The 11,074-nt window shown below is 37.3% G+C and overlaps 1 long non-coding RNA gene across 1 annotated transcript; it reads right to left on the reverse strand.

The window, feature by feature from the left end:
* Positions 1-3,579: 3,579 nt before the first annotated feature.
* Positions 3,580-4,475, reverse strand: LOC110723369. Its single transcript, XR_002511712.1, has 2 exons — positions 4,387-4,475; positions 3,580-3,771 (listed from the first exon to the last, which is right to left on the reverse strand). It is a non-coding gene; the product is annotated as an uncharacterized LOC110723369 (long non-coding RNA).
* Positions 4,476-11,074: the final 6,599 nt, after the last annotated feature.

The following is an 11,074-nucleotide window of genomic DNA, read 5'->3' on the forward strand; positions in this document are numbered from 1 at the left end:
GGGTAGATTTTTTTTTTTTTTTTTTAAGAAAATTTTGTAATTGTAACGACGGAGTGGTAATTATGGCGGATTGGCGGGGTAATTAAGCGTTGCTTTTGAGAAGGTTAATGGCGAGTAAGATTATGAGAATTGGATAATGAATGAATGTGATTAATATTAGGTTGGTCTAATTAATCATTTAATCGTATTAGAGATGTCTAAGAGATTATTTGGTTCATGTCTTTGAGCAATTGGGCCTTTCAGGGCATATGGTTTGAGTTTGTTTTTTATTTTATTTTTTTTTAAATGAAATGAATCTAGGGGTGGTAAAACAAAAGGAAAGAATTAAAAATAAAGAAATCGACTAGAGCTTTGGAGGAAAAGGAACAAAATACTCTTTAAAGATTTAACAGCTTAGCATGATTAAATGGAGATTTAATATTTTGGAATCAATTAAATGATGATTTGATTTCTAAATTACACCTAATATTAGCCGTAAATTGCCCTTTAAATATCAAAAATTCCATTGGTTATTTAATTTGTTTCAGGAGTTTAATTGGATTAATTTGACACATTATCTTTTTTATGATTAATTGGATGCATGAAAAGTTGTTTTGTATGAATTTTGATTGAATTTATGAGAACCCTATATTGAAATTGAATTGGGAAAATTTATTTTAACCTATGAACTAGGCATAATTGTTGTGTTTGATTGAACTTGCAGTAAATTTATTTTACAACGATCGTTGTAAATCAAATTAACTTAAAATGGTTTCATTCTTTAAGGGAGCAACCATAACTGGATGGTGCATATCAATGGCTAACAATGTGACAAAGGTTATTGGTTTAGGTGGGTGGTGGGGACGATGTGACTAGGCTAGAGAAAAGTAACAACTTTGGGAAAGGGTTGCATAACTAACACCAATGTAGCAGGGTCAAGAGGCGCCAATAGCCATCATAGTTGGCTTCAACCAACCACTGCAGGTGGTGCAAAGCAACCCCTTGGGTTTTCGATTTTTAAAAATAAAACAAAAAAATTATCTTGGATAATTTTAAAAAATAAGTTTTATAGGAGATAATTTAGCTTGTTCAAAAATTAGTTAATTGACTAGGTAATATGATTATTCCATGATTTATTAGTTAAGATAATTGATTTAAAATTATGATTGGCTAATAATTAGGATGGAATCTCTTAAGTTTGTTAGGATAATCATAGAGAATAAATGTAATTTATCTTCTATGGTTAAAGTTTGATTTGATTCTATCTCCTTCCTAAATTGAAATATATGATATTTTAAACAAGGTATTGAAGAATATGGGGATGTTATCTAATCCAAGCTTTAAAATATGACATTTGTTGCCTTAATTAAGAATATTCGATATTTTAGTTAAAGCAAACATGTTACGTGATTTATTATATGACAACATATGTACTATATGGCATTATGTTTCTATAAATAACTAGTATTGTATGACTTAATTAAGTTAGAAATTACGATTTGCGAATCGTGCTGTATTACGGTCTGTGTAATGTTAAGTATTTATGTAATTTTATTTAAGCTGTAAATAAATTGTATGTAAAGTATATGTAACCAAGGAAGAGCACTAAGATTAAAAGGTCCATGACAAAAATTAAGAATGAAGATATGTGAGTAGTCTAAGGAAGAGTCCGTCAAGTACATTAACTTAGGATTAAGAGCCATGCTAATTCATTTTTCTTATGCATTTTTTTATGCTAGCTTATTAGTTTATTGTGTGTTGATGAGCAAACATGATATATCTCACTTATACTATTCACAACATAATAACCTTAGGTTCCAAATAATATCGAGAATATTAATCATAACATAATAAACTTATATCCCGAATAATATTAATTCAAGGATTGCATTTCCAAACAAAGTACTTAAAACCCTTCGATTAATAGTAATGGATCATGCTTCCACAGGATGTTACTAATAATCTTTGGATATATAATTTAAGAAAATACGCTATTTTACACACTGATTTGGTTTGGTTTAATAAAAACATTAAAAACGTTTCTTGGAATCACTTAATTCATGTGGACTATTAATTCCAATTGGTTTTAATTTAGGTGCATTAATTAAACATAAATTGAACTTTGTCTTATTTTGCATGTAGATGACTAGCGAAAACTAATCGTTAGTTGGTACACCCAAGTGTACCATGCGGATCAAACTAGTTTAATAAAAAAAAAGTGGAAAGAACATAAATTACATTTGTAATGAACATCACAACTTTATAAAAGAACATAACATTGAAATATAAAAAATGTGATAATTTTCGTGAAACAATTTTTTAAAAAGGAAAAAGATAAATACCAATTGATTTTTACCATGTATTTAATGTCACATCATTTCAAAATAGTCAGTTTTCTACAATCTCTCTAATTTTTATCAAGATTTCAAATTTCAAATTTATAAATTTGAAATTCAATGTCAAAATTTCAAATTCCAATATTTTTATTATATTTTCTTTCTTTTTAATTTTTTTTCTTCTAAATAACCAATTATATATTTTTATATTTTTTTATAGTATTTATCTTGGTCATGTGTATCTATTATGATGTTCATTATATGATTTTTATAGTATTTATCTTGGTCATGTGTATCAATAGAAGAGGTCCCAAAAGTATGTCGTCTTCATCAACCTTTATGACCTTGATTTCAAAAAAATATACATATACACAATTAGATGATTTTTTTTTTCAAAAACTGATATGAACAATTATGGATATAGGAAGCTAAAATTATGGAAAGGAAATAACAAAAATCCTTCAATTAAGGAGCATAAATTTAGGAAGCTGACCTTTTTTTAATGAGAATTTTCATCTAGGTGTACCATGAGCATGGTACATCTTGATGTACAATGTAAATTTCAAGCAAAAACAGCACCACCTCTTATGTGTTTAATATTCGTCCATTCTAAGAAGGATAAGTAAAAGGGGAAAACTTCATAAACTAGGAAAACGAAGAGACGATATCCTTGAAATACCCCTACTTGAATTCGCTAAGAATGCAATTAAGGTCAATAGGTGCAAGGCTAAACAAGATACTGATCGATCTATACCCGATTATTTGCTTGATGTTGCAGCCATGGAACCTGACATCCAAAAGAGGTTTAGAAGGATTGATGCCTATACCATCATGCAAGAAGTCAAGGCCATGTTTCAAAAATAGGCTAGGATTAAGATTTTCGAGACTCGTCATGAAATTCTAGAATGTAAGATGGAAAAGGAACAATTTGTTGGTAACCGTGTCTTCAAAATGATTGGTCTTTTAAGAGCATGGACAATTTGGGTTCCCCTATAGCCAGTGGCGGACCCAGGAATTTCCGACTGGTGAGTCACAATCGATAATCAAATATGTAAAAAAAAATTTCACAATGACATGTAAGGAGACATTTACTTCCTAAACTTGAAAATAAACAACACGATTGGAGACCAAATTAACTACAGTGGATGTAGCCTAAATACATATCAGTCCACAACATGTTTTACAGGATGGTCAATAATTTTGAAGCAATGCCTCAAGGCGTAAAAGCAATCCTTTTTTGGCACTTCAATATGATTCAAGCATATGATCAGGAATAAACACGAATAACAATTGATTCACAATACAAGTATACAATATTCCCAGCATGAAATAGACTCAAGAATTACAGAAATTGCCCAAATTAAAACCAAAATTACAGAGACTCACCCATATCCAGGCAAATTAACAATATACCAACTCTTGTTGATTAGAAAATGATTGATAAGCTGAGTCTTCCCTGCATATAAATTCAACAACCTAATCAAACACAAAGTTAACAAAACAAATGAAATCACAAGTATGAATCATATGCAAATAACCCCAACAACGAATTACCCCTATTCATAATTGGTTGGACGGTTCATATTCAACTAAATCAAGCAATATTCAACTAAATCAAGCAATATTCCCCAGAAAATTATTTACAAAGATCATCCAAATAGAAAATTGACAAGATTACAATACTAACTAATAATTAAAAAGCTTAAAATTGACAAGACTAAAATCAACAAACTAATATCTCCACTAGTCTATACGGAACTTCCAGCCGAATATGCGACTAGCACCACTAAGCACTAACCAGTCCAAACTGTAATCTAATTATAAATTTATAATCCTCCTTACACTAATAGTTTAATTGTTGTGTTATACAATGTCCGGCATCACATATTCACAATTTCACATAATGACATGAACAGATAAACTAATAAGTTCAATTTAACAGTCAAAACACAATTTACACAAATAATGCAAATTCAATGGACATTCACCGTATATACTAATTTTAAGAGACAAGTAATGAAAATTTGATCAAAAATTCACAAAAAAAAAGAATCAATTGATGATTACCTACCTTGCTAGGCGGAGGCGGCAGGCGCTGAATGATTGAGGCGAGCAGCGGAGCAGCACTGCAGCAGGGCCATGCCCAACACTCAGCAAAACAGCAAGTCAGCGACTAGGCACTGGAGCAGAGGACAGAGCACAGCTGCACAGAGCACTGGAGGCTGGAGCAGGCGACTAGGCGAGCAGCAGCCAACAGGCCAGCAGCACAGCCAGCACTGGAGGCGTGAGCAAACTAGCGAAGAGCAGTAGATTATGAACAATTAGTCAATTAGGGATTGAGTTTATAACTAACATTTTACATTTCTCAAATTCACAATTAGGGATTTAGGGTTCAAACATTTCACAAATTCACAATTCAGATAATGCAAAATTCTCTGAAATTGAGTTGATTATTGAACAATTAGGGATTTAGGGTTCAAATTTAGTATTACTAAATCATAATTCATAACTAACAACTAACAAATAATATCAACAATTAAATAAATAAATAAATAAATAAAAAGCCGAAAGATGAGTAGATGAGTAGATGACTAACCTGAAATTATGCGAAGAGGAAGATGAAGCGAACTAGCGAAGAGGAACTGAGGTCTGAGGAAGAGGCGAAGAGGAAGATGCGAACTTGCGAAGAGGAAGAGGCGAACTGGCGAAGTGGGCTAGGGCTAACTCAAACGTTAGAATTTTTTATTTTATTTTTTTTTTTAAAAAAAACTTAAAAATGTTTTTGGGCCCTGGTGAGTCACTTGACCCACCAGGCACAAGCCCAGGTCCGCCACTGCCTATAGCCAACAATTGCTACTAATATAGTTCTTCACTCACAACCTGATAGTTATAACCAATTTAAAATGGTATTTAGTATGAACGAGTCTAAGGGCATGTTCTGATTGACTGAACTGAAATGAAGTGAACTGATTAATTAGTGATTTTTAACTACGGATTAGTGATCTTTTATTATTTATTGATTATTTATTACTATACATATGTGTATATACAAATGTACATATTAAAATATTTACGAAAAATATACTATATAATTATAAAATTTATGAAAAATATATTAAAAACTTGAAACCTCTAAACATTTTAAACACATATACTATTAAATTTAAAAATGAAATAGTATTATGACAAAAGAACACAAAACACTTACATGTATCTAACCATTTAAACAAATTTTTTTAAAAAATATTAAAAAAAAAAGAAAAAAACACGAAAAGCTAACAGAGGCAACGACCCAACAGTCCAACACCCTAACCCACTCTCTTTAATGTTTTAATTAATACATGTATCTAACTAGTATCTAACCCAAAATTATTATTATTATTATTATTATTTTTATATTATTATTATTTATTGATGATTATTATTATTGTTATTATTTATTACTTATTTATTATTATTATTATTATTATTATTATTATTATTATTATTAGTATTAATATTATTATTATTATATTATTATTATTATATTATTATTATTATTATTATAATTGTTGTTGTTGTTGTTGTTGTTGTTGTTGTTGTTGTTGTTGTTGTTGTTGTTGTTGTTGTTGTTGTTGTTGTTGTTGTTGTTGTTGTTGTTGTTGTTGTTATCGTCGTCGTCATTGTAATAACAGCTTAAAAGAATGAAATTTGGCTTTATATCATTAGCAATATCATTAGACATAAATTAAGAGCTGAACTAAACTGAACTGAACTGAACTGAAGTGAACTGAAGTGAACTGAATTTCAACGAAAGAGAACATGCCCTAAGAATATGTTATCTGAATTGCATGATAGGATTATGGGCAATGTTGACAGAATTGAAACATCTCTAAGAAAACTAAGAAGGAAGTTATGATGATTCAAAAAGCTAAGGATAGGGAAAGAAAGTTGCCCAAACTTTTGAATAACCATAGGCGTCTTCTAATTTAAGGCGAAGGCGAGACTAATAAGCGAGTGCTACTATTGCAAGAAAGTAGGACACTAGAAGTTCAATTGCCCTAAGTATCTGGTAGATACGAATATTGGTGCTTCTAGGCATTTATGTTATAGAAATTAATTTGACTTTATTTTTTCATTATGGGTATATATTCGCTACCAGTTGTGGTTATCACCATAGTGTAACGGGATTTGTTAAACGTCGCCCGCAAATCTCCACATAAAGCCCACAAATATTTTTACTTTGACTCTTTTGCCCTTTTTCTAATTTTTACCGAAACCGTAATTCACTCTCACGAAGAATGTAGAGTTGGAGTGGATCGCCGAGGGACACCGAAGAGCCGTCATCGTCGCCGGAAAGTGAGATAATCCGGGGGAAAAATTACGAAAAGTAGGGGTGGCGTCTGGTCAGGACGTCGCCACCATGGCTGTGGCGTCCTGGCCAGACGCCGCCACCATGGCTGTGGCGTCCTGGCCAGACGCCGCCACCATGGCTGTGGCGTCCTGGCCAGACGCCGCCACCATGGCTGTGGTGTCCTGGCCAGACGCCGCAACCATGGCTGTGGCGTCCTGGCCAGACGCCACCCCTACTTTTTGTAATTTTTTTTTTTTTTTTTGTAATTTGTTATTTTTTTATTTATTTTTTTCTTTTTTTTTGTAATTTTATTTAAACTTTTTGTAATTTTTTTTAAATTTTATTTAAAGTTTTTGTTTTATTTAATTAAACATTAACACAAAAAATTCTGATTTTAAAAAAATATATACATTAGAAATAAAAACATTAACACATAAAACAAAAATATTAAACATTAACAAAAGAATTTTGATTTTCCAAAAAAAAATATTAGACAAAAAAAAAAAAAAAAAGTGGTAGGGCGCCTGGCCAGGACGCCCAGCCCCTGGTGGTGGCGTCTGCTCCGGCCGCCGGGACCAGGGGGCTAGCGTCTGACCTGGACGCCCAGCCACGGCGGTGGCGCCTCTGGAAAACGCCACAACCGTGGCTAGGCGTCCAGGTCAGACGCCAGCCCCCTGGTTCCGGCGGCCGGAGCAGACGCCACCACTAGGGGCTGGGCGTCCTGGCCAGGCGCCCCACCTCTTCTGTTTTTTTTTTTTAAAATTTTTTTTTTTAAAAAAAACCCTGCCACCGTGAGCCGTCCTTCCCTCCGCCGCTGTGGCCGCCAAGTCCTTGCCTTGCCGCCTCAACATTGCCGTATTTTCGGGTGATTAGAGTGTGGGTATGGGTTAGATTTTTTTATTTTAGGTTTAGGGAAATAAGGTAAATTCAATATAGATTTGTGGGCTTTATGTGGAGATTTGCGAGCGATGTTTAGCAATCCACTAGTGTAACACCTTAGGAATATCCTTCCTTTAAAAGCCCTGCTTTATCCTATAACTAGGTTAGGTCTCGTGCCATGCACGGTATATTTTAATTTTCAATATTAAATTAGCATTATATTTAATAAAAAAATTCTAAAACTATTTTGAACAGATTTTTACCAAAATATAATTATTTTCTTATTATTTCATGTCTTTACAAAAATTTAAATATTGAACATTACGTGAAAGAGTTGTTTAGTACTTAAGTCAAATGAGTATTTTAAAATTATGTCAAATGAATTCTTTTTAAAAATCGGTAATTAGCTAGCGATTGATTATCATCTTAATGGTAGGTAATTAGCGAATGTTTTTAAAAGCATTTGGTAATAATATTTCATTTTATTGACTAATTCATTTTTAAAGCAGCCCGTCGTCAATATTGATTGCTAAAAACGCGTTTTCTTGTAGTGGTCTTTGATCGTATGGGTAATTTTAATTAATTTTTCAAAGACAAATGTATTCTTTTTATTTCTTACCATCTGTTTGGGTCCAATTTAGTCCAATTGGGCTTAGGCATTAAATGATCCAATTAAAAGCCCAAGGTCAAGGTTCATCTCTCCAATTGTGCTAAAGTCAAAGATCAGTCCTCAAGGCAAGCCAATTGTGCTAAGGCCCAACTTCTCCATGTATTCAGAGGTATAAAAGCCATCAATATTACATTTGTACATTCATTCAAGCAAAGCCTCAAGCAATTAATTCTCTTGCATATTGTTCTCTTTCTACGCACTATACTGACTTTAGCATCGGAGGGGCCTTCCTCGGCAACACCCCCGAGGCTAGTTTACGTGTGTTTACTGTGCAGGAAACCTTCGGCCCAACATTTCTTGGATCGAATCTAGTCTTCACCACTTCATCAGACCTTCGGCAAGGTCCCATTGTTTTCACCCGAAACAATTTGGCGCCGTCTGTGGGGAAGACTTTCAAAAATCTTTAAGCCAAATTTCTAACAAAGATCATCTTGCAATTACCTTAGTAGCAATGGCTAAGAACCGCAAGAGCAAAGGCCTCCGTCAAGGAGCGGGCGAAAAGCCTAAAACCCCTACACCATCACCCTCGCCGGACCGGAACTCTCCCAAGGGTGCCAGCTCGGGGGGAGGATCATACAGGGAGGATTCCCTTTCTCCCGTAATTCATGACTCTCATCATAGGCCGAGTCACTCTCGGTCTAGCAGGGGTGAGTCCGATCATAGGACACATTCAGTGCCCCAAAGCCAACCATCGACTGTGCGCCCTCATTCCCATACTCGGCCGAGGACCCCTTTGACGGGGCCCAGCTCGGAGGAGGTGGCAAGAGCGCTGGCAGTGCTCATGGAGAAGATGAGGGCACAAAATATGCCACCACCTCGTGATCGAACTCCTCCGCATACCCGGCATCAGCGGAGGAAGCTAGACCATGATGGTGGGAAGCTTCCTTCCTTCCGGGAACTGGAAGAGTGGGAAGAGGATACTTGGAAAAATGAAAAAGAGAGGAAAAAGAACCCTCAATTTACGAAAGGATCCTCATCCTCCCGACCAGAAACGCATAAGAGCAGCAGCTCAGCTTCTCGGCCAGAATCTACTCACCGAGAACGACCTGAGACTGTTCGCCGAAGCGTCCTCGACCGACTCGGCGACAAGGAACCGAGCGTGCACAGTCGCCTCTCGTTCCCTACGGCCGAGGCCCAGACTTCCCAGCCAGGGACGAAAACTACTCCTACCTCTCTAAGAGGGCGGAGCGCGATCCCTTCGGCCAGGAACAAGGGCAAGGTCGTTATGCTACCCGCTAGTTCGCCATTCGAGCAATGGATACTGGAAGAGCACGTGCCCACGGTTAAAATACCGTCGCACATCACATATGACGGGACCTCGGATCCGAAGGATCACGTGGCCTCGTATGAGACTCATATGCATCTTTGCCCCAGATCCGAAGCGACTTGGTGCAAATATTTCCCAACCACTCTCAAGGGGGTCGCGCAAGCGTGGATCTCCAAGGGAGTAAAGCAAGGCTCCATAACAGGGTGGGATGATCTGTCCTCCAAGTTTAGAAGCAAGTTTTCCACGGCAAACCGCCGAGAGAAGACTACTGCAGAACTCATGAGTCTGCAACAGGGGGAAACCGAAAGCCTCCGAGACTATCTGACCCGTTTCAGTAACGAGTCATCCAGCGTCTCTCAGCTGGACAAGGGGCTAGCCGTTTTTGCAATGCAGAATGGCCTTCAGCACGGGAAGTTCCTAGACTTCATGGTCATGCATACCCCGCAGACCTTGGAGGAAGCTCTGAATGCCTCGGATAAGTTCATCCGAGCCGAAGAATGGAACAAAGCGAAAACCCAACCTCAATTCGGGGGAGGGAAACAAAGACAAATACCCTTGTCTGAAGGCCAAGGCCATAAGGCAAAGGGAAAGTCAAAGGCCTCGGAGCAATCTTCGGTCAGCGACCCAAAGAAGGAAAAATCTGCCTCATACACAGGCAGATACGAGTCCTACACTCCGCTCTCTCTTCCACGCGCCAAAATTTACAGCGTGACAAAGGAGGAATAGAGTTACCGAAAGCCGAGACCACTCCCAGAGTGGTATCAGCGAAAAAATAAAAATCAGTGGTGCGAGTTCCACGAGTCTCCGGGACACAACACTGAGGAGTGTATCCAACTGAAGGACCAGATAGAGGACATGGTCCGGAAGGGATACTTGAAAAAATACATCGCGGATCACCGCGAGAAAAAAGAGTCCGAGAAGTCAGCAAAGGACTCTCGGCAAGACCTCGACTTCCCCCGGAAGATCAGTAAAAAACCGGAGGGGAAATTCTCTCCGATCAATGTTATCTCGGGAGGAATATGCTCTCGGAGGGAGCACAAGCGACACCTTAGGGCTTTGACTCACCAGGTGAACAACGCTGACATTCAGTCTCCCCAATCGCCGGTGCCGAACATGACGTTCACAGCCGCCGACTGCCGGGGGATAACGTTCCCTCACGAGGATCCATTGGTGATCATCGCCACGGTGGCCAACCACGACGTCAGTAAGGTCCTTGTTGACGGTGGCAGCGGAGCAAACATTCTGTTCCGAAAGGCCTACAATCAAATCAAGCTGAAGCCCAATCACCTTACGCCGGTACCCTACCCGGTATCCGGGTTCAACGGGGCTTCAACTTATCCAGATGGGAAGGTGACACTTCCTATCACCATCGGCTGCGCTGAGGCAGCCAGGAACGTCATGATTGAATTTTTGGTCATTGACGCTCCTTCAGTGTACAACGTGATTTTGGGGAGACCCATAATTCATGAGATCCAAGGGGTCGTCTCAACTTATCATCAGCTGATGATTTACGTCTCAGACGCCGGCTTCCCCGAAAGGATACAGGGCAACCAAAAGGACGCCCGAAGGTGCAACTACCTCAAGCCATCCAGTAGTTGCCCAGATGACGA

Source organism: Chenopodium quinoa, unplaced genomic scaffold (assembly GCF_001683475.1).
Source record: "Chenopodium quinoa cultivar QQ74 unplaced genomic scaffold, ASM168347v1, whole genome shotgun sequence".
In the NCBI taxonomy this organism is placed as follows: domain Eukaryota; kingdom Viridiplantae; phylum Streptophyta; class Magnoliopsida; order Caryophyllales; family Amaranthaceae; genus Chenopodium; species Chenopodium quinoa.